Source organism: Chiloscyllium plagiosum, unplaced genomic scaffold (assembly GCF_037043375.1).
Source record: "Chiloscyllium plagiosum isolate Xiang-an unplaced genomic scaffold, Cpla_swu_hap1 HiC_scaffold_27, whole genome shotgun sequence".
Lineage (NCBI taxonomy): Eukaryota > Metazoa > Chordata > Chondrichthyes > Orectolobiformes > Hemiscylliidae > Chiloscyllium > Chiloscyllium plagiosum.
Genome location: NW_028270165.1, coordinates 41,395,202 through 41,419,881, shown reverse-complemented (window position 1 = coordinate 41,419,881; position 24,680 = coordinate 41,395,202). Strand labels below are relative to the sequence as shown.

General features: G+C 46.1%; 1 pseudogene across 1 annotated transcript in view; it reads left to right on the top strand.

The window, feature by feature from the left end:
• Positions 1 to 23,309, top strand: part of LOC148143745 (uncharacterized) — a 52,665-nt pseudogene extending 29,356 nt beyond the window's left edge. The window contains exons 4-6 of the transcript XR_015751309.1: positions 5,734 to 6,280; positions 16,497 to 16,791; positions 23,172 to 23,309. The product of XR_015751309.1 is annotated as an uncharacterized LOC148143745 (transcript). The remainder of the gene's footprint in view (positions 1 to 5,733; positions 6,281 to 16,496; positions 16,792 to 23,171) is intronic.
• Positions 23,310 to 24,680: the final 1,371 nt, after the last annotated feature.

The window sequence follows — 24,680 nt, the reverse complement described above, 5'->3', positions numbered from 1 at the left end:
GTGCAGGTACAGTAACAACATTGAAAAGACATTTGAATAAATACATGAATAGGAAAGGTTCGGAGGGGCATGGGCCAAACGCAGGCAGGTGGGACTAGTTTCGTTTGTGAATATAGTCAGCATGGACTAGTTGGGCTGAAGGGTCTGTTTCTGTGCTGTATGACTCTGTAACTGTAACTCTGTAAAATCACTTTCTTGCGTTCACTTATTTGATCTTCAAAAATCAGATGAATGCAGCCTTGGATATATTCAACGACCACCTAACTGGAGGAAAGCATCTGCACTTTACAACAGAATTCCTCTTGGTAAAATACCATTTGCAATGCTGATCGCTTGCTGCGCCTGTCTGACAACTGGCATTGACTGGTGTCGAAGGACGCTGAGGCATCTTTGTACATCCATACAGCATTCACGATGAAGGGGTCGGGTCCGAAACGTCGACTCCCCTGCTCCTTGGACGCTGCCTGACCTACTGTGTTTTCCCAGTGCCACATTTTGACTTGAATCTCCGGCATCTGCAGTTCTCCTTTTCTCCACAACCCAATAGATTAACGTTTGAACAATACACCTCCTTTCTGTTTTTTTCACAGCAAAGGCTATAACTTCACATTACGGTACTGCATTTACCAGGTGTTTGCAAATTGTGGTATTCTCTACATCGGGGAGACAGAGCATAAACTTGGGAATGGTTCACTGAGCATTGCAGCCGGGTCCGCAGAGGCTGACCAGACCTCCCCGTCACCACCCATTTTAATTCCCCTTCCCACTCCCTTTCTGACATGAACATCTTTGGCCTCCTCCATTGCCACAACAAACTAAACCACAACTTGGAGAAACAACACCCCATCTTCCACCTGGGCAGCCTACAGCTATTTCAAATAACTTCACTTCCCATCCCCCGATTCTTTTCTCAGCCTCGACCCCTCCTTTGCACTCCTCTCTGCCACCAACAAGATTCCTTCCTCCCATTAACCAATCAGGACGTACCCTCCACCTGTCTTCACCTATCCCCACTTCACCATCGTGTCCCAAGCACCCCTTTTCTCTGTATCATTCCCTGTACCCACCTCCAGTCCTGAACAAAGGTTACACCAAGATATCGACTCCTCCACCTCCTGATTTTGCCTGGCTTGCTGTGTACTTGCAGCCTGCTGCCTGTCTATTTTGCCCATTACGACACAGACCTGGACCAACGTTTCCAGACTCTGTCCCCTCCCGGATTCACTCCCTTTCCTTTCAGTTGCTGCAAGTCAACAATTGAACCCCAGAACGAAAAAGAAATGGAAAAGCGGGTGCAAAAAGAGAGTACCGCACTCACAGATATTGGACAGAGGAAAGAATTTGCAGTCTGGTTAAAGCTCAATCTTCATTCAGAGAGAGAGAGAGGAAGAACAGCAGCTTCAGCACCTCATGGTCCAATTTCTGCATTCAGTCAATGGGATGGCTCTGATTGGCAGGAAAACCAGTCTCTTTCCGGTCCTCCTGGGCGTCCTATTGGTCCATCAAGGGAAGGTCGCGCGCCATTTTTTCCGGATAGCGATGACTATGCCCAGTGTTTTGCTGACACCGGCAAGCATGCGTAATACGTTTTTTGGGGATGTGGATGTTATTAATACATTTAAATGTCCAAGTGCCAAAAGGGGGAAAAAAAGGGTACAGCCACAATTGTTTTATTGCTTTTGCATTTTGTCTCGCTGCTCAACTTTTGTACATCTTTTCCCCTTGAGAGAGAGAGAGAGAGAGAGAGAGAGAGAGAGACAGAGTGTCCCCCAGTGAGCTGACTGTGGGAATGAGCTTTAACCAGTTACACAGACTGAAGAACTATTACACTATTCGCAGGAGGGAGTGACTGTTCACGTTTCCTGAGTGTGATCAGTTTCACTTGTTCATCAGAAACAGAGAGCCAAAAGGACACCAGAACTGCGGAGAAGTCGTGGGAATGTGGGGACTGGGGGAAGGGATACCATTCCCCGTCGGCACTAGAGATTCATCAGCTCAGTCGTATTGGGAAGAGGCAGTTCTTCAAAACATTACTACAACATTATTTCCCATTGACAAAAATACATTCACGCTGCCTGATTACCTTGAACTTATACAAGTGCCTTGTCATAACATCTTTAATCATACCTTTCGACATTTTCCCTATGACATATGTTAAGGTAAATGGTCTGCAGTTTCCCATTCCCTGTCTCCCTCCTCGAAGAAAAAAAGAGTTTACCAATTTAAAGAAACCTTCCCTGAAACTAATGGCATTTGGAAAATTAAAACCAATGTTTTAACTATTTCACTGGTTAGTGTTTCTTTAAGAGTCTTGGATGAAATCCTTCAGATACCCGGAACTTGTCAACTCATAGTTCCAACAGTTTAGTCAGTTTCCCTGGTAATTGTAATTTTCTTCAGTTCCTCCCTCCTTTTCAATTCCTGATTTACAGCTAATTCCAGGGTGTTACTTGTATCCTCTCTAGTGAAGACAGATTCAAGCTCTTTTCAATTCATCTACCATCTCTTTATACTCCGTTATTGAATCGCCAGACTCATTTTCTATAGAACCAACACTAATTTTGTTAACTTTTTGAAAGAAAGCTGAAGAAACTTTCCAACCTGTTTTTAAATTTTTGGCTAACTTTCGAACCCTAATTGCTGTGCTACTGCCTGCATTATTTCAGCTGTTTTGCCCGAGCTGTCAACTCGAGCATCAACCTGGCTGCTTCTTCTATTGAACTGACCTTGATTAAGTGTTGCAAAACACACAAGGACAAGTCTTTCCTCTCCAGAACGTCTTGGTACTTAACATGATAAAATTCACTTTGAAATATTGTTCATTCAAACTTTACCAAGCACATCCTACAGATTCAAAATTCAACAATGAGATGCAGTTTTGTTACAATCATTCAGTTTGAAGAGAAAAATTATTCATTTTAAAGAGAAGTTTGAAAACCCAGTCATTAACTGGAAGAACAACTTTTTTTTTGTTTAAAAATGTGAAAACCTAATCAACAGGAGTAACTTTACAGAATAGTATGTATGGCATTAAATTGTAAATCTAGTTTTCTTTCCTTCCCTGCCATAGTTCCCACAAATCTTTATATGAATCTTGATAGTTCATTCACTTACTGGGAATAGTCCAAGACATGCAATACCTTTCTAGGATTCACTTGAATTCTTCTCAGGATTCCAAGTATATCTGGTAATTTTATGAGGATGCCTCCATTAGCTTTTGGCGAAGTGAACTTTTAGATTTCGTTTGAGACTTCAAGGTTTAGATTGATCAGTTTGAATGTCGGTTGGAAATACCTCTGGTTCCTCATGGCTGTCCGTACTTTTAATCTCACAGCACCTAGTGCGTGAATGACTAAGCTGCTGCTGAACACAAACTGCTTTCTGTCAGCAATGCAAACTGCACGGTGGGTTGTTCTCACCATCTGGAAAAATGAAGGGGCAATCTCAGTCAGGATAGCACAACAACACTTCTTCCTCAGGAGGCTTATGCAATTCAGTGTGTCAATAATGACCCTCACTAACTTTTACAGATGCACTATAGAAAGTGTTCTATCTGGATGTGTAACAACCTAGTCCGGCTACTGCTTTGTCCAGAATGATAAGATACCCAGAAGGTTTTATGCGCATCGCAGACCATCATGGAAGTCAACCTACCATCCATGGTCTCCACCTACACTTCTCTTTGCCGCAGAAATGCTGCCAACCCCCTAATGCTCTCTCACAACTTCAGAAGATACAGAATCTGGAAACACATGCACCAACAGATTCAGAAAGAGCTTCTTCCCTGCCATTGTTAGACTGATGAATGGACTCTCTTTGTACAAATGGAATGATCTGCAGAGAAAGTGGTGGAGGCTTGCACAATTACAATATTTAAAAGGCATCTGGATGGGTGGGTGAATGAATTAAGAAAGGTTCACAGGGATATGGGCCAAGTGTTGGTAAATGGGACTAGATTTATCCAGATTAACTGGTCAGCATGAACGAGTTAGACTGAGGGGTCTGTTCCCACGCTGGACATCTCTATGACTCTGTCCAATGCTCACTTACCGTCCCCTTCAATAACAGCATAATTGGAAGTATATGACATAGCTACAACACATAATTACAACAATTAATTATAATCGAATGTGAGAAAACCACGAAGAGCACGTTGAATGTTTAACAACTCAATAACACTAGACAAATCTCTGACCCTTTTCACGTTCCAGTTCTGATAAATGCCATGAGGATCAGAAAGCCTTAAGAGAGGGCGAATCTGAAACCTCTTCGCTTGCATTCACACTATCCGCCGCCAGTTGGTACAAGTGTACAGTGCCTTCCCTCTTCTCTCTCCCTCCCAGAATGAGGAATAGAAAGGGGGAGATATTGCTTTGCTCCCAGATATTGCCCAGAGTTGGGGAGGTCTCAGTCTGAAACTGATCGCACTACTTCCGCGTTGTGACGTCTCATACGGGGCGGGACGTACGGTGGGAGCTGGCCGATGACGATCCCGTGTTCCAAGATGGTTCTCTTCTATTGACCACGCGTTATGACATCACACAGGTAAACTGTGAGCCAATTGGAATCCCTGGATGACCGGAAGGAGACTGGTCCGCAGGCCAATCAGAACCGCCGTATTGACTGAATGCGGAAGGTTGACAATGAGCTTCTGAAGCTGATGCTGCTCCTCTCTCCCTGAATGAAGATTGAGCTTCACCTCAGACACTATCTGTGAGTACGACACATTCTTTTCTCACCCACCTTTCTATTCTGGGGTTAAACTGCTCAGTTTCTGACTCTTTATTCCATCCAGTCCATGCTGAACATGATTCTAAACTAGCTAGTTTCCACCTGCCTGGAAGTGGTCTCCCATTTCAGGGAGAAATGAGGAATTTATTCTTTTCTTGTTAGTTTATGGAATGTTCCCCCACAGAAGGTAATGGAGACTGGCTCATGGAATGTATTCAAGACTTAATTGAAGAGAATTTTAAATGACAGGGATATGAAAGGTTATGGAGAACAGCAGGAAATGGAGTGACGGCCAAAGCAGCACAGATATGATTTTATGGAACAGCAGAGCAAACCCCAGAAGCTGAATGGCTCACTCCTGGTTCAATCTGTGACAACCTATGTCCAGGGCAGGAAGAGGTGAGCATAGATCCATCAGTCAACATTTTTCAGCATTTTTAGGAGAATGTGGAGCATGGGGCAATAATACCTAGTGAGAATGGAGGGACACTGTGGCATTGAGAAGAAAGAATGTTCCACAGGAACCAGAATTGTCTGTTTGGAATTTCTATCCTTTGTAAATAGTGATGTCTTCTGTATTCTCTATTTTACAGGATATGAGAATGGATGGAATTGCAGCCATAAATCTCAAAACAAGATCTGATCGAGACAATTGATTCACTGGCATAGGAATGTTATCAGTCTTTTGAATCTCACTGGAAATTTTATTTCTCTTCTGTCCTGTCTGCTTTGAAATGTTTCAAACTTCAGTGAGGCTGAAGTACACAGGCCTCAGTGAGCGTGTACCAGTGAACTGACTGTGGGAAGAGCTTTAAGCGGGTACAAAGTCTGCAATAGCAACATCCCGTTCGCAGCAGCAAGACATAGAACACCTTACATTTGTGAATGGTCCTTCAACTGATTGTCAACACTAGAAGGCGGTGGGGATTCCCACGTGATGGAGAAACCGTGGAAATGTGGAGACTGCGGGAAGGAATTCAAATTCCCATGCTTGCTTGAAAGCTATCGCCGCCGTCACACTGGGGAGAGGCCGTTCACCTGCTCTGTGTGTGGGAAGGGGTTTACCCATTCATCCGCCCTAGTGACCCACCAGCGGGTCCATACGGGGGAGAGGCCTTTCACATGCAATTTGTGTGGGAAGGCGTTCGTTCAGTTATCCACCCTGCATAGTCACCAGCGGGTCCACTCTAGGGAGAAGCCTGCTCTGTGTGTGGGAAGGCGTTCAACCAGTCTTCCAACCTCCAGAGTCACCAGCGGGTCCACACCGGGGAGAGGCCGTACACCTGCTCTGTCTGCGGGAAGGCGTTTGTTCAGTTATCCACCCTGGTGACCCACCGGCGGATTCACACTGGGGAGAGGCTGTTCACCTGCTCCATGCGCGGGAAGGCGTTCACCCAGTCTTCTGCCTTGCTGACCCACCAGCGAGTCCACACCGGGGAGAGGCCTTTCTCCTGCTCAGTGTGCGGGCAGGTATTCACACGGTCCTCTGCCTTGATGAACCACCAGCGGGTCCACACCGGGGAGAGGCCGTTCACCTGCTCTGTGTGCGGTAAGCACTTCAGCGATTCATCCACCCTGCGGTGACACCGGTGGGTCCACACCAGGGAGTGACCATTCACCTGCTCCATATGGGGGGAGGGCTTCATTGATTCGTCTTCTCTGCGGAGACACCAGCGGGTCCACACTGGGGAGAGACCGTTCCCGTGTTCCATCTGTGAGAAGGCATTCATTCAGTCCTCTAACCTGCAGAGTCACCAACGGGTCCACACCGGGGAGGGGCCGTTCACCTGCTCAGTGTGTGGGAAGGGGTTCATTGATTTGTCTTCCCTGCGGAGACACCAGCCTATCCACACTGGGGAGAGACTGTTCACCTGCCCCGAGTGCGGGAAGGGATTAGGTCAGTCATGCCATCTGCTCAGACACCAATCCAGTCACACTGAGTAGTGAACATTTGGATGCTTTGTGGGTGTTACTTGTCTTAATATTCAAGAGCTGAAAATGTGTTGCTGGAAAAGCGCAGCAGGTCAGGCAACATCCAAGGAGCAGGAGAATAGACATTTCGGGCATGAGCCCTTCTTCAGGAATCCTGAAGGGCTCATGCCCGAAATGTCGATTCTCCTGCTCCTTGGATGCTGCCTGACCTGCTGTGCTTTTCCAGCAACACATTTTCAGCTCTGATCTCCAGCATCTGCAGTCCTCACTGTTTCCCTTAATATTCAAGAGGGCATTATATTCCCTGGTGAGATGAGCACCTATTAAGACACACTTACTGATTTGGAGCATGTACTGAAGTCAGGAGGTGTGTATCTGTCATGTTTGACTCCGAAGAAATCTGGCTCCAGTTTCTCCAACCCCGCCAGGATGATAACATGGTGTGACATATTGTGTTATAGGTCTCTTTACTAACCCACTCTCAAACGCTTTCTATTTAGTCATTCATAACTCTTTTCTAAGCTGCTCACAGGAGCCCTATATCTAATAATACTGCATTCCCATTTCATTCGCTCATAACTCTTTCCTATAACATAGCTTTATTCGTTCATTCATAAAATTGCAGTTTTGTAGTATATTTTACTATTACAAAATAGAATAAGTTAAAACACCTCTTTTGACTCATTCCTGCTTTTTCACACCTTCATCCCTTACCAGCCCTTGCTACTAGCAGTGTTTTAGGCCTATTTCTGCATCAAAAGCTACCTCTGAATAACTGTCAACATAGTAATGTTTTCAGAACAATGCCTCCCTGCCATCTTATCACCATGAAAGAATAGAATATTAATCAGCACTTGCCAACTGTCTATCGGGACCTGAATAAATACATCAATACATAAATACATCAAGTAGTTTTCCTGACTCGCAGCCACTGTCCCCTTTAAGAAGCTGACTATCGAGACTGTGCTTCTATGAAATTGCAGGAATGAATGAAACTCATGCTGGCAAATACTAAACATATCTCACAATCCAGCAGTGATAAACCGTTTAATATCCTTTATTATTTTATTCAGTGCAGGTACAATGTCTAACTTATTTAGAGCATATAGGCTGAGTAGTTTTACCAACATTTGCTGACTTAAAAGACGAAAGGACTAACACCTCTTAATTCTGCAAGCAGACCACACAGATAATCTCAATCCTATCAGGAGTAGCAGCCAGCGTTTATGTACAATAGATAAAACAATGGAACACCATAGTGACGGGGTGTTAATCTCTGTAAGAACTGTGTGTAAAGAGGCTGCTGTAAGGACGGTATTTTGGGATTCCATCTCCACCTCAAGCTTGTGCAACTTGCGGTTGCTGAATAAAGAGGCTATTTGAACACGATCCCACAACAGGAACAGAGAATGCTCGCCCAGTGCTGAAGGTTGGACAGAAACTAAAGTTTCTGACTGGCTGACAATCCGAGTGGCGTTTGTGAGAAATGCCCGGAGCAATGTGGAAATTGTCAGGGTCTGGGTGACCCAACGATGTTCCCGAGCCACACAACAAGTGGCAGGGTAGAGGAGGGAATGTGGACATGGGTTACGTCCCCATCATAGCGCTGGACAGCATGGAAACTGACCTTTCCATCCAACTTGGCCATGCTGACCAGATATCTGAAGTTAATCTTATCCCATTTGCCAACATTTGACCCATATCTCTCTCAATTCAATTCATCTATCCATCCAGATGACTTTGAAATGTTGTAATTGTACCAATCCCACCACTCCCTCTGGTAGCTCATTCCATACATGCATCACCTTCTGTGTGAAAAGGTTGCCCCTTAGATCCCTTTCCCCATCTACCTTAAACCTATGCCCTCTAGTTATGGACACCAAAGGGTCTGATTCCATGCTGTACAGCTCTATGAATCTAGTGTAAGTGATAACATATTGGTGGTACACATTTGATGGGCCAAAGGGCCTTTTCTGTACTGTATGATTCTGTGATCAGAAAACTCCTGTAGAGTTCCACAAAAAGGAATGCTCTCTGAATCGGACACCATTTATAACAGATTAATGCAATAATAACTTTAATGTGGAATTTAAGAACAGACATCATTCCATTAGAGCACGTTCTTTCTGCACTGAAACCATTCTGTTGTTGGTGGGAGATCAGGCTGAGGAGCTTTAACTATTTAGGTTTAGATGTTATGCATATAAGTCTGGAATAACAGTGGATTAGGAATCGTGTTTAGAGAGAATGGTACTCCAAGCATCTCTAATCCTGTTATGTTAACGAGAGAGAGAGGATGTCACATCTACAGATCCGACAGAAGAGTTGTGCAGCTTGTTCGGTCAGTTGAGTTGGTTCTGCTCTCAGACAAGACTGGATGTTGATTTTGATGGATCCCTATTAAACGCTACATCAGAACACTCCAAATCCAAGGAATGTCTCATGAGTAGATCAAACATGACATTTGGAGAAATAGGTGCTGACATTTCTATCCTTGTGGGGGCTGGGGGAAGTCTTCAGATCAGGGAACGTATGTGGAGAGAGAATTGGTTAATGTCTCGTGTCTGATCTCACTCTCATTCAGAACTGAAAGGGGCTGGAAATAGAACATAGAACATAGAACATAGAAGAATACAGCGCAGTACAGGCCCTTGGGCCCTCGATGTTGCGCCGATCCAAGCCCACCTAAACTACACTAACCCACTATCCTCCATATACCTATCCAATGCCCTCTTAAATGCCCATAAAGAGGGAGAGTCCACCACTGTTACTGGCAGGGCATTCCATGAACTAACGACTCGCTGAGTGAAGAACCTACCCCTAACATCAGTCCTATATCTACCCCCCCTTAATTTAAAGCTATGCCCCCTTGTAATACCCGACTCCATACGCGGGAAAAGGTTCATACTGTCGACCCTATCTAACCCCCTAATCATCTTGTACACCTCAATCAAGTCACCCCTAAACCTTCTTTTCTCTAGTGAAAACAGACCCAAGTGCCTCAGTCTTTCCTCATACGATTTTCCTTCCATACCAGGCAACATCCTGGTAAACCTCCTCTGCACCCGTTCCAATGCCTCCACATCCTTCCTATAGTATGGCGACCAAAACTGCACACAATATTCCAGATGCGGCCGTACCAGAGTCTTATACAACTGCATCATGACCTCAGGACTCCGGAACTCAATTCCTCTACCAATAAAAGCCAGTACGCCATATGCCTTCCTCACCGCACTATTTACCTGGGTGGCAACTTTCAGAGATCTGTGTACATGGACACCAAGATCCCTCTGCTCATCCACACTACCAAGTATCCGACCATTAGCCCAGTACCCCATCTTTTTGTTATTCTTCCCAAAGTGAATCACCTCGCACTTAGCTACATTGAATTCCATCTGCCACCTTTCTGCCCAGCTCTGCAGCTTCTCTATATCCTGCTGTAACCTGCCACATGCTTCCTCACTGTCAACAACTCCTCCGACTTTCGTATCATCCGCAAACTTGCTCACCCAACCTTCTAACCCCTCTTCCAGGTCATTTATAAAAATGACAAACAGCAATGGTCCCAAAACAGATCCTTGCGGAACACCGCTAGTGACGGCACTCCATGAAGAAACTTTGCCATCAACTATTACCCTCTGTCTTCTTCCATCCAGCCAATTCCTAATCCAAACCTCTAACTCACCCTCAATGCCATATCTCCGTATTTTCTGCAGGAAAATGCTCGTTTTTATGGCATAGACAGAGGGGAGAGTAAGACCGAGGGGAACATCTGGTGAGAAATACCCCGAGCCAAAGAGATAGATTGCTAATGATGGTGAAGGTGAGATTGAGGTATCATATGGGTGTTAATGGAAGTGTGAAAGGGAGAAAGCATCCACACTGCTCAGAACAAAGTCAACAAGACATGCCTGTGTGAGCAAATGGAACAAAATTGGAGAGGACTAAGCAGGGTAGACTGATACAGTGAATGGTAGACCCCTGGGGATTGTTGCTGAATGAATAGCTCCAGGAGTGCAGACGTTAATCCTTGAAAGTGGAGTTGCGGGTAGACAGTGATGAAGAAGGTGCTTGCTTTCGTGGGTCACAGCATTGATTAAATGAGTTGGGACGTCATGTGGTTGTACAGGACATTGGTGAGACCACTTTTATAACACGGCATAGAAGTCTGGTCGCCATTCATTTGGAAGGACCCTGTTAAACTTGTGAGGCTGCAGACAAGATTTACAGGGATGTTACTGGGACTGGAGGTTTTGAGTTATAGGGAGAGGCTGGGGCCTTTTTTTACCCTGGAGCGTTAGAGCCTGAGGGGTGACCTTATACTGATTTATAAAATCATGAGGGGCATGGAGAGAGTGAGTAGCCAAGCTCTTTTTTTCTCGGGGAGGGGAGGGGGTGTGGGGGAAGGTTCAAAACTAGAGGGCATAGGTTTAAGGTGAGAGGGGGAAATATTTACAAAGGACCTAATGGGAAACATTTTCATGCAGAAGGTGATGTTTGGATGGAATGAGCTGTCGGAGGAAGTGGGTACAATTGCACATTTTAAAACGTATCTGGATGAAGGGTTCAGGTTTAGAGAGATATGGGCTAAATGTGGAACTTGGGTCTGGGCCAGATTGAGACATCTGGTCGGCATGGATGAGTTGAACCGAAGGGTCTGTTTCTGTCTAGTGTGACTCTATATCTATCCTCTATGACCAAAACCAGACCTCTTCACTGATAATCTTCCTGCTGGATTTTTTTTTTAGAGCACCCAATTTCAGGAGATTTCTGGTGGGTAAAATTGGCATCTGTCCTGTATCATGGAAATTCTGGAAAATAAAAATAAATAGTTCTCCCTGTGAATGGTACAATCCTCCCCACTGCTACCTCTCCAATGAACAATTACAATCCTTTCCGCCCCCACACCCATTCAGGGTACAGTCCTCCCCTACCCACATCTGACATGAATGGTATGACACTTGCTGTCTGAATTGTATAATTGTGCCCTTCCCATGTGAATGGTACAATCCTTCCACCCAACCCCCCCCCCCCCCCCCCCCCACCACAACCCATGAATAGTAGGATCCTTCTCAGTTCCCCATTCCCCCCAGAATGGTACAATTCTCCCCTGAGAATCCTGAGCTGGGAACTCCTAAGTCTCTTTGTGTTTCCAGCATGGACCCTTTCTGGAACTCCACTTGCCCCCTCCTGAAAAATGAGGTAAAAATAATGACTGCAGATGCTGGAAACCAGATTCTGGATCAGTGGTGCTGGAAGAGCACAGCAATTCAGGCAGCATCCGAGGACAGGCAAAATCGACGTTTCGGGCAAAAGCGTCGATTTTGCCTGTCCTCGGATGCTGCCTGAATTGCTGTGCTCTTCCAGCACCACTGATCCAGAATCCCTCCTGAAAAATGTCCCTTTATACCACCACTCTGCCTTCTGCCAGCCAATCCTCAATCCATGTCAGCACCTTGCCCCTAACACCTGGGACTCATCTTATTTCACAGCCTCCTGCGCTGCACCTTGTCAAAGGCCTTCTGGAAATCCAAATCACTCTCATCCACTGGCTCTCCCTTTGTCTAACTTACTCATTCGCTGCCTAAAGAACCCTAATACATTTGTCAGACATGACCTCCTCTTGTCAAAGCCATGCCGATTCAGTCCTGTTTTACCACGCACCTCGAAATATTCCACACTCTCACCCTTCAAAATGCGTGTTCAGTTTACCCATTTTACAATAAATAAGCTCTTCTGTTAATTAAAATGTAACCAAGTTTAAAGACATCATATTATGTATGTACACTGTCTTTGCCCCTTGTAATATATTATCCTTCTGAAGAAGTCCTTCAAAAAATATTAGTACAAGGTATGAAATGGACATTGGAGTGAAAAAGGATGAGAGATGTCTTAATAGAGGTATACAAGATGTTGAGAGGCATAGATAGAGTAGATAGCATTGGAAGAAATGATTGTTACAAGTCGGCATAATTTTAAGGTAATTGGAGGAAGGTTTGGGGGAGATGTCAGAGTAGGTTCTTCACGCAGAGTGGTGGGTGCATGGAATCCACTGCCAGCAGTGGTAGTAGAGTCCGATATATTAGCAACATTTAAGCGATAGGCACATGGAAGTTAGTACATTGAATGGTATGCCTCATCTGAAGTAGGATAAAGTGCCTGTACTCTTCTGTGTTCTATGTCAAAAGTTTCGGATTTGTGAGCAGTACAGTCAGATCCGAGCAAACAAGGACATGCAGGTCATACGGCGCTAAGACCGAGCGAGGCGTGCAGGGTTACGGCTGCACAAGGGGTGCACAAAAGGAAGGTCAACATTTAGATTTCAAATTGGACCATTTGGATGGTGTTGACAGAGGAAGGAAGTTGCCGTCTGAGTTAAAGCTCAACCTTCATTCAGAGAGAGGAGCAGGAGCAGCAGCAGCTTTAGAAGCTCATGGTCCACCTTCCGCATTCAGACAATACGGGGCGCTCTGATTGGCCGGATGACTAGACTCCTTCCGGTCCTCCAGGGTTTCCCAAAGATTGGTCAGCCGTCGTCCAGAACGATGAGGGGCGGTGCCCCATGCCTATCTGACGCATGCGCAACAGCACCTCCCTCTCAGCGCACGTGCACTGTCCGCCATCAGAAGAGGGGTTTCTCCATCGCATGGGAGTGTGGGAGATATAGCTGCCATTAAAGAGATTAAATCAAGTGTCTCATATGCTTCCTTAACTGTCCTACTCGTGTGTTGTTGTAGTACATCTCAGGAACCAACCTTTAATCGATTTTAAATGTATACACTGAATGAAAGACTACAGGTGTTTACCTCTAAACTCTATTTCCAGTTCAGTGTCAGTATGTTGCTCTGTATCTGTCCTCAAATAAGGACCGAGTCAATTCCCTCCACCTGTCACTCCTGAACATTGATTTTGTTTTTTGTTTGCACATTCCAACACTCTGTTTCAATCATTTGTTAAAAGTTATTCGTGGTACATGAGAGTTGCTGGCTGGCCAGCATTTTGTTCCCCTTGAGAAGGTGGTGATGGGCTGCCGTTTTGAACTGCTGTGGTCCACACGCTTCACGATGACCCACAATGTCCTTAGGGAGGGAATTCCAGGATTTAGACCCAGCAACACTGAAGGAACAGCAATATATTTCCAAGTCAATATGATGAGTGGCTTGGAGGGGTACTTGCAAGAGATTGTGTTCCCAAGTAGCTTTTCTCCTGGTCCTTCTAGCTGGAAGTGGTTGTTAGTTTGGAAGGTATTTTCTCAGGTTCTTTGCTGAATTTCTGTGGTGCGTCTTGTAGATAGTACACACTACTGGTTCTGAACAGTGGAGCAGAGGGAGTGCATGTATGTGGATATGGTGCCAATCTATCAGGTTACTTTGTCCTGGATGGTATCAAGTTTTTTTCAGTGATGTTGAAGCTGCACTCATCTAAGCTGGTGGGAGAGTATTCCACTTCACTGCTAAATTGTGCCTTGTAGAAGATGGATAGATGAAAGTATTTGACAAATGCACTGCTTCCACAAGATCTAGTGGATTTGTGCCACTTTTACCCACCAAAAAGCTCCAGACACTGGGTGCATTATAACAAATCCAGTGGGAAGATTATCACTAAAAAGGTCAAGTTTCGCTCATAAAAGGTTTACAAAATTATGAGGGGCATGGATAGGGTAAATAGGCAAAGTCTTTTCCCTGGGGTCAGGGAGTCCAGAACTGGAAGGCACAGGTTTTGGGAAAGATATAAAAGAGACTTAAGGGGCAACTTTTTCCACACAGAGGGTGGTACGGGTACGGAATGAGCTGCCAGAGGAAGTGGTGGAGGCTGGTACAATTGCAACATTTACGAGGCACTTAAATGGGTATATGAATAGGAAGGGTTTGGAGGGATATGGGCCGGGTGCTGGCAGGTGGGACTAGTTTGGGTTGGGATATCTGGTCAGCGTGGACGGGTTGGACCGAGGGGTCTGTTTCCATGCTGTACATCTCTATGACTCTAAGTGTTATTGACTTAGAGTCACACTGCACTGAAACAAACTTCAGTTCAACACATCCATGCTGACCAATTGTCCGAGACTGACCAAATCCTAATTTCCAGCATTTGGCCCATATCCCTCTAAACCCAAATGATTCATCCAGACACCTTTTAAATTATGTAATCGTACTCAACTGTACAACTTCCTTTAGCAGCTTGTTCCACACACACGCAACCATCAGCATAAAAAGATCGTCCCTTACATCCCTCGATCTAACCCCCCATCACCCACAGCACCCCTTGTCCATTCCCCTGCCACACATATCGCCCCATTCATTCACCCCCGTCACCCACAGTGCCCCCTGTATGTACACCTGCCACCCACAACGCCCCCTGTTCATTCTGCCCGCCCCACCATCCACAGTGCCCTATCCATTTCCCCCGCCACCCACAGCACCCCCGTCCATTCCCCTCCCACCCTAAGCACCCCCTGTCCATTCCACTACCCCGCAATTCATAGTACCCTCTGTCCATTCACCCATGGCTCCCATCACCCTCACTGTCCATTCCCCCTGCCACCCACAGCACCCCTGTCCATTTAGCCGGCACACAGAGCGCCCCCTGTCAATTTCTCCCCCCCGCCCCATACAGCGCCCCCCTGTCCATTCTCCCTCTCTACTTCTAACACCCTGTCCGTTGTCTCTCACGCCACCCTCTGCACCACTGTTGTTTCTCTTCGCACTCTCTCCCCTCCATCCATTCTCTCTCCCTCACCCTCTGTCGCCATTCATTTTCCATCACTTCCCCCACCCTCTGCCACACAGCCCATTCCCTCTTCCCCCCATCTTCCATCCCCATCCATTCTCTACCCACCCAGTGCCCCTGTGCATTCTCTCTGTTTCTTTCTCTCCCAACACTCTGCATATCCAATTCGCTCTCTCCTCACCCCATTCTGTATCACTCCTCCCCAGCACTCTGCATCCCCTCCCCCATTTTCTCTCTCTCTTGCCCCTCTCTCATTCTCTGTCACCCCCAGTCTTTCTCTCCGCTCTACCCTCTGCCCCCTGTCCATTTTTTCTCTCTCTCTCTCTACTCCCCCCCCCCGAATCTGTCTCTCTTCTCCCCAGCTTCCCCCTCACTCCAGTCTTTCTCGTGTCTTGAGCCCTCTTTGACGTTGTATCAAGCCCTTCTAAGGAGAGAGACAGAGAGAATGGGTGGTGATGAAGGGAAAGATGAGAAATGGCTGATCTTTACAATTGACAATAGCTAAAATGATATATTCAGAAACATCGTTAAAGTCTGAAAGTACATACATTCTTTTTTTTTAAATACCTGCTGAAATCTTTCTGAAACTTGCATTTAGGCTACAGCTCAGGACTGGCTGTAAGGGGTGAATGGACAATTCCTAGTCTTGTGTAATTGGTTCTAACTATGTAGAAATAGAGTTGTAGAGCACGGACACAAAGCCTTTCAGGCAAGGCTGACCAGATATCCCAATTTAATCTAATGACCCATTTGCCAGCATTTGGCCCATCTCCTTCTAAACTCTTCATATTCATATACCAATCCAGATGTGTTTTAAATGTTGTAATCGTAGCAGTCATCACCAATTCCTCTCGCAGCTCATTCCAAACGCACAACATACTCTGTGAAAAATTTGCCCCTTAGTTCCCTCCATAAATCTATACCCTGTAGTCCTAGACTCGCTCCGACTACCCTGGGGAGAAGGCATACAAAAGTTGAGCAGCCAGACAGAATGCAAAAGGAATTAAAAGTTGAACCACAGGAGAAAAAAAAATGGCTCCACCCTTTTTTTCTCCTATCGGCATTTGAACACTTAAAAACTGTCAGTAACAGCGACATCTCCACAGATCATACTGCGTGTGCTCCTCGATGTCAGTAAGGCACTACTCATGTTTGGCAGTGTCAGCAAATCACTGCGCATGCTCCTCGCTGTTCGCTGAAGAGGCGTGCGACTAACTTTTGACGAATCAATAGAAAGTCAAGGAGGACCGGAAGAAGAATGGTGCTCCTGCCACTCAGAGCTACCCTATTGTCTGAATGCGGAAGGTGGACCATGAGCTTCTGAACCTACTACTGCTCCACGATCTGAAAGATGATCGAGCTCCAGCCCAGACTGCAACTTCCTTCCTCTGTCCAACATCTGTGAGTATGGCACTCTTTTTTTTTCTCACCCCCTTTTTCATTCTGGGATCAAAGGGCGTGGGTTTTGACCATGCTAAATTGCCTATAGTCATCAGGGATGTGTAGGTTAGGTGTATTATTGAGTAGTAAATGTAGAGTAATACGGTAGGAGAATGGGTCTGGGTGAGTTGCTCTTCGGTGGGTCAGTGTGGATGTGTTGGACTGCAGGGATTCTATAAACTATTGACTTGTAGCAACTGAAAGGAAAGGGAGTGAATCCAAAGGGAGGACAACTCAGGAAATGTTGGTCCAGGTCTGTGTCTCAATTGGTAAATAGACAGGCAGGAGGCTGGAAGAACGTAGCAAGCCAGGCAGCATCAGGAGGTGGAGAAGTTGAAGTTTCAGGTGCAACTCTTCTTCAGGACTTGGGGTGAGTATAGGGAGAGCTGCAGAACAAGGGTGTGCTGGGGTCAGCGTGGTGAAGTGCGAATAGGTGAAGACAGGGAGAGGGTACAACCAGGTTGGTTAATTTGTGGAAGGAATCTGGTTGGTGGCATGGAGGAGTGGAAGGGAGTTGGGGAATGGTAAGGGAGGATATCTGAAATTGGAGAACTCAGTGTTGAGTTCTGGGAGCTGTAGGCTGCCCAGGCAGAAGATGAGGTGTTGTTCCTCCAATTTGCAGTTAGGTTCATTGTGGCAATGGAGGAGGCCAAAGATAGTCATGTCAGAAAGGGAGTGGAAGGGGAATTGAAATGGCCAGTGACTGGGAGGTCCGGTTGGCCTCCGCGGACCCGGCTGCGATGCTTGGCAAACCATTCCCCAAGTTTACACTCAGTCTTCCCGATGTAGTGAAGACCACAATTGGCAAACATGTGGCAAATTCAAGACCTCAAAGTGAAGTTGGAGCCTTTGCTGTGAAAAAATGCAGAAAGGAGGTTTATCGTTTCAATGATGATATATTGAGACGTGGAGAAAGTGAGAACTGCAGATGCTGGAGATCAGAGTTGAAAAGTGTGGGCTGGAAAAGCACAGCAAGTCAAGCAGTATCCGAGGAGCAACACAGCTGACGTTTTGGGCATGAGCCCTTCATCAGAATGATGTGTGGATGTACAAAGGGACCGCAGCATGCTTCTACACCAGTCAATGCCAGTTGTCAGACAGGTGCAGCAAGCAATCAGCAAGGCAAGTGGTATGTTAGCAAGAGAAATTGAGTTCAAAAATCCGAATGTCTTCCTGCAGTTAGGGAGTCATTGAATATATTCAAGGCTGAGTTCAATGATTTTTGAACAGCAAAGAAGTGTATGTTTATGGGGAAAGGCAAGAAAATGGTTGAAAGACCAGTACAGAACAGTTAGTCATACAGCTTAGAAACAGACCCTTCAGTTTAACTTGTTCATGCTAATTATATTCACAAACTAAACTAGTCACACCTGCCTGTGTTTCGCCCAAATCCCTCCAACTTTTCGTATTCATGTACTTATCCAAATGTCTTTTAAACATTGTTACAGTACCTGCATCCACCACTTCATCTGGACATTCATTCCACATACAAATCACTCTCTGTGGGGAAAGAAAAGGTGCCCCACATGTCTTTTTAAAATGTTTCTCCTCTCACCTTCATTATTTGCTCGTGAATCTTGAAAACCCCCACCCGACAGAAAGGACACCTGCCGTTCACCTCATCTACTCCCCCTTATGATTTTATAAACCTCTATAAGGTTAACTCTCAACCTACTGTGCTCCAGCGGAAAATGTCCCAGCCTATTCACTTAGATGCTGGTGGATCCATATCCAGTTATGATTTGTTGAATGCTGGTGCAAGCTTGTAAGACCGAATGGCTTACTCCTGCTCCCAATTTTCTCGCACTGTGTCCAGGATAGCAAGACACCATAAGACATGGGAGTTGAAATTAGGCCATTCAGCCCATCTGGTCTGCTCAATCATTCAAACATGGCTGATAAGTTTCTCAACCCTATTCTCCCGCTTTCTCCCTATAACACTCGATCCCTTTGATACTTAAGAACCTATCTATCTCAGTCTTGAATATCCTAAGTGACCTCACCTCCACAGCCTTCTGTGGCAATGAATTCCATAGATTCACCATTCTCCGGCTGAAGACGTTTCTCCTTATCTCTGTTCTGAAAGGTTTTCCCTTCACTTTAAGGCTGGGCCCTCAGATCCTAATCTCTCCATCCAATGGAAACATCTTCCCAACGTCCACTCTGTCCAGGCCATTAAGTATTCTGTATGTTTCAATAAGATACCCCCGAGTATGGGCCAGTTAATCAGCATGAAACAGACCTTTCAGGATGAGGTACAGCAGGGATTAGGATAGGCAAAGTGAGAGTGGAGGGAGAGTGTGTGGGATGGAGATTTTCAGTTACTTGGTAATAAAAGAGGAAAGAGAGTTCGCTACGAATTAGAATTGATCGGATGGGCCAATAGGCTAAGGAGTAGCAGAGGGACTTTAATTCAGAGAAATGTGATGTTTTGCATTTTGCCATAAGGGGAAAAGACATGCAAAAGCAATAAAATGTCGAGCCACAGGGAAAAAAAACTTGTGGCTCCAACCTTTTTTTCTCCTATTGGCATTTGGACACTCAAAATCTGTCAAGGAACACGAGCATTACCATTGAGCATTCTATGTATGTTTGCCGGTGTCAGCAACGCAGTGCGCATGTCTGCCGTGTCAGCAAAACACTGGGCATGCTCATCGCTGTCCGCAAAAAAGGCGCGAGACCTTCTTTTGACGAACCAATAGAGAACCCTGGAGGACCGGAAGGAGATTGGCCCTCCTGCCAATCAGAGCCACCCCATTGTCTGAATGCGGAGGTTTCAGCATGAGCTTCTGAAGCTGCTGCTCCTCTCTCTCTGAATGAAGATTGTGCTTCACCCAGACTGCAAATTCCTTCCTCTGTCTAAGATCTGTGAGTACGGCTGTCTATTTTCTCGCCCCCTGTTCCATTTCTTTTTAATTCTGGAGTTCAATTGTTGACTTGCAGAAACTGAGAGGAAAGGGAGTGAATTCTGGAGGGGACAGACTCTGGAAACGTTGGTCCAGGTCTGTGACGCAATGAGCAAAATAGACAGACAGGTGGCTGGAAGAAGAACACAGCAAGCCAGATAGCATCAGGAGAAGGAGAAGTGGACGTTTCAGTTTCTTCATGATGGGGGTGGGGCTGGGGGTAGAGGTGCAGATAAAGGGTGTGCTGGGGGCAGGGTGGTGAAGTGGGGATAGGTGAAGACAGGTAGAGGGTACGTCCTGGTTGGTCAATGGGAGGAATGAATCTGGGAGGGAGGGAGGAATGGAATCAAGGGATGGGAAGGGAAGGGCAGGGCGATTTTGTTTTGAAATTGGAGCACTCAATGTTGAGTTCTCCGGACTGTAGGCTGTCCAGGTGGAAGATGAGATGTTGTTCCTCAATTTGCGGTTTGGTTTGTTGTGGCAATGGAAAGTCTATGATGGTCATGTCAGAAAGGGAGTGGAAAGGGGAATTAAAATGGATGATGACTGGGAGGTCTGGTTGGCCTCTGTGGACTCAGCTGCGATGTTCAGCGAACCATTCCCTAAGTTTACGCTCTGTCTCCCTGATGTAGAGAAGACCACAATTTGCAAACAGGTGGCAAATGCAGTACCACAATGTGAAGTTATAGCTTTTGATGTGACGAAAAAGCAGAATGGAGGTGTATTGTTTAAATGGTGATATAATGGGATGTGCAGATGCTGGAGATCAGAGTCAAAAGTGTGGTACTGGAATAGCACAGCAGGTTAGACAGCATCCAAGAAGTAGGAGAGTCGATGTTTCGGGCACGAGCCCTTCATCAGGACTGATGTGTGGATGTACAAAGAGGCCTTAGCGTCCTTTGGAACCAGTCAATACCAGTTGTCAGATGGGTGCAGCAAGCAATCAGCAAGGCAAGTGGTATCTTAGCAAGAGAAATTGAGTTCAGAAGTGGGGATGTCTTCTTGCAGTTATGGGGACATTTAATATATTCAAGGCTGACTTCATCTAATGTTTGAACAACAAAGAAGTGGATGTTTATGGGAAAAGGCAAGAAAATGGTTTTAAGACCGGTACAGAACAGTTACAGAGTCATACAGCACAGAAACAGACCCTACAGTCGGACTAGTCCATGCTGACTATATTCACACAAACTGGTCCCACCTGCCAGTGTTTGGCCCATATCCCTCCAAATCTTTCCAATATATGTACTTACCCAAATGTCTTTTAAATGTTGTTACTGTACCTGTATCCACCACTTCCTCTGGATCTTCATTCCACACACAAACCATTCTGTGTAAACAAAAAAAAGTGCCCCTCATGCCTTTTTAAAATCTTTCTCCTCTCACCTTCAAATTTGCCGTGTAATCTTGAAACCCCACCCTCGGGAAAGGATACCCAGCAGTCATCTCATCTATGCCAATCATGATTTTATAAACCTCTGTAAGATCACCTCTCAAACTATGCTTCAATGAAAACTTCCCAGCCTATTCACCTAGATGTTAGTAGATTCATGTCGAGTTAGCATCTGTTGAATGCTGGTGCAGGCTTCAAAGGCCCAATGGCTGACTCTTGCTCCCAATTCTCACAGTCTGTGTCCAGGACGGCAAGAGACCATAAGACATAGGAGCACATTTAGGTCATTCAGCCCATCGGGTCTGCTCTGCCATTCAATCATGGCTGATAGGTTTCTCAGCTCCATTCTCCTACTTTGTCTCCGTAATCCTCGATCTCCTTGATACTCTAGAACCTATCTATCTCAGTCTTCAATATCCTCAATGACCTGTCCACCACAGCCTTCTGTGGCAGTGAATTCCATAGATTCACGTCTGTCTGGCTGAAGAAGTTTCTTCTTATCTCCATTCTTAAAGGTCTTCCCTTTACTCTGAGGCTGTGCCCACTGGTTGGAGAGACTAGAACCAATGGAAACATCTTCCCAACGTCCACTCTGTCCAAGCTGGTCAGGATTTTGAATGTTTCAATTGGAACCCCCCTGAGTGTGGCCCTGTTAATCAGCATGAACCACACCCTTCAGGGATGAGGTTCAACAAAGTGAGAATAGAGGGAGTGTGTGTGGGATAGAGATTTTCAGCTTCAAAGGAATAAGAGAGGAAAGAGAGTTCACTATAAATTAGATTTGATCAGATGGGCTGATGGGCCAAGGAGTGGCAGATGGTGTTTAATTTAATGAAGTGTGTGGTTTGCATTTTGGTCAAGTAATCCAGGCAGGACTGACACAGTTAAGGGGAGTGTTGCAGAACAAAGAGACCTCGAGTGCGGGTTCATAGTTCCTTGAAAGTGGAGTCTCAGATAGACAGGACAGTGAAGAAGGAATTTGGTATGTTTTCCTTTATTGGCTAGAGCATTGAGTATAGGAGTTGGGAGGTCATGTTGTGACTGTACAGGACATTGGTTAGGCCACATTTGGAAGACTGCGTTCATTTCTGGTTTCCCTGTTATAGGAAAGATATTGTGAAACTTTGAATAGGATCGGAAAAGATTTACAAGGCTGTTGCCAGAGTTGGAGGGTTTGAGATACAAGAAGAAGCTGAATAGGCTGGGGATATTTTCCCTGGAGCATCGGAGGCTGAGGGGTGACCTGAAGACGTTCATAAGGGGCATGGATAGGGTGAATACCCAAGGCCTTTTGCCCAGGGTAGGGGAGTCCAAAACTAGAAGACATAAGTTTGAGGTGAGAGGGGAATTTTAAAAGGCATCTAGATGGGTACATGAATATGAAGGGTTTAGAGGGATATGGACCACATGCAGGCAAATTGGACAAGATTAATTTAGGATATCTGTTTGGCACAGACTAGTTGAATCGAAGGGTCCGTTTCCGTGCTATATGAGTTTAATCGTCGGCGGTGAAAGCAAAAGGGTCGTTGTGAAGACTGGACTTTCAAAGCAGCTTTCGAGGATGTTTTGCTCTTACTGGGAACAGAAGAATTTGACTGAAGTGTGTCGGTGTTAATGCCTTGATGTCTCATTTTGTTCCCACCTTTCTGGGGATGTTAACCATTTCATGTCTGGTTGTTCATCAAGAAGCTGAATTGCAGGTTCACCCTGAATTGACAAACTTTTGTTTTGCTTTCCAAAATCAGACTTGCTCACTGTCAGCAGGAGCCCAATGTTGTGAAAGATATTAACTTTCAGGTGGAGTTACCCAAAATTCAGAGAGGTGTCAGTCTTGATGTTTTCGCTTTTCTGCCCCTGTAAGATCCTGAATCAGCACTTTCAGGAAGATTAGTTAGAGCAGAGGGAGAGAGAGAGAGAGTGGGATGGTGTTTTCCTTTTTGTGGAACAACAAAAGAAAAGAATATTCTGCAGAAAGTAGAATTGCTTGTTCTGAATTTCAACCCTGCAATGGTAATAATGACTTTTGTAATCTCTTTTTGCAGAGTATTTGAAGATCTGAAGACAGAAGTTTCAAAATCAACAGAGAAGGCCGCCTGCCCAAAACATTGACTCTCCTGCTCCTCGGATGCTGCCTGACTTGCTGTGCTTTTCCAGTGCCGCACTTTTCAACACTGACTCTCCAGCGTTTGCAGTCCTCACTTTGACGTCAATGTCTGACAGTCACTCAATCCATCGGGACCGCAACAATTTTCAACTATAATTCTGTGAGAAGGAGCAAAGCTTTTTGGTTCCTGTTTCGGTACATTTTCAGCGTCAGTGGGACTGGATGAGAAATCCTGTTGGTGCAGCGCACTGAATGTGGATCATGAAACAGCGATACGGTCTGGAAAGAGGAATTCACGACAGAGAGGGACTGTACACGCATTTGTGTGCAGCGCAAGCTTCGGCCATGGAGAAGCCAGAGGAATCCTGCCCTTTGGAGAAACCATGGAAGTGTGGCAACCGTGGAAAAGGCTTTCATGTCCCATCTGTCCTGGAGTCTCATTGGCGCAGCCACACTGGGGAGAAGCCGTTCTCCTGCCCTGTCAGTGGGAAAGTCTTCAGCGATTCCTCCACCCTGCTGAAGCACTGGCGGGCCCTGACAGGACAGCTGAAAGGCCTCTCCCTCGTGGACCCGCCAGTGCTTCAGCAGGGTAGAGGAATTGCTGAAGACTTTCCCGCAGTTGAGGCAGCAGAAAGGCATCTCCCCCAAGTGCAGGAAGGCCTTCAGCAATTCCTCTTCCCTGCTGAAGCACCGGCGGGTCCACACTGGGAAGAGGCCCTTCAGCTGCCTGAGTGCTGGAAGGCCGTCAACAATTCCTCCAACCTGCTGACCCACTGATGGGTCCACACGAGGGAGGGGCCGTTCTCCTGCACCGAGTGCTGGAAGGCCTTCAGCGATTCCTCCGCCCTGCTGAAGCACCAGCGGTTGCACACAGGGAGAGGCCTTTCAGTTGCCACGAATGCGGGAAGGCCTTCAGCAATTCTTCCAACCTGCTGAGGCATTGGCAGGTCCACATTGGGGAGAGTCCATTCTCCTGCCCCGAGTGCTGGAAGGCCTTCAGCAATTCCTCTGCCCTGTTGAAGCACCAGTGGGTCCACACTGGGGAGAGGCCGTTCTCGTGCCCCAAGTGTGGGAACGCGTTCAGCAATTCTTCCACCCTGCAAAAGCACCAGCAGATTCACAATGGGGAGAGGCCAATCACCCACTCTGTGCAGGAAGGGCATCACCCGCACCTCCCACCGACAGAGCCACCAGCGAGTTCATATGCCATCGCAAGGGTAGTGAAGGAACAATGGCCGAGTGCCATTATTGACTGGACCAATAGTAAAAGAAGTGAGGTGGCGTGGGGGGGGGAGCGGAGGGGAGTGTGCGCGTTTTGACCTCGAGCTGTTTAAAAAGTAGCTACTTTTTCTACACCTTTTTTGCTGGGGAGATCTGAAGCTGTAACAAAGTTGGGTCACAATAAAGGTTACCTGAACTTACGGCCAGGCTCAGACTCTCAATGAAA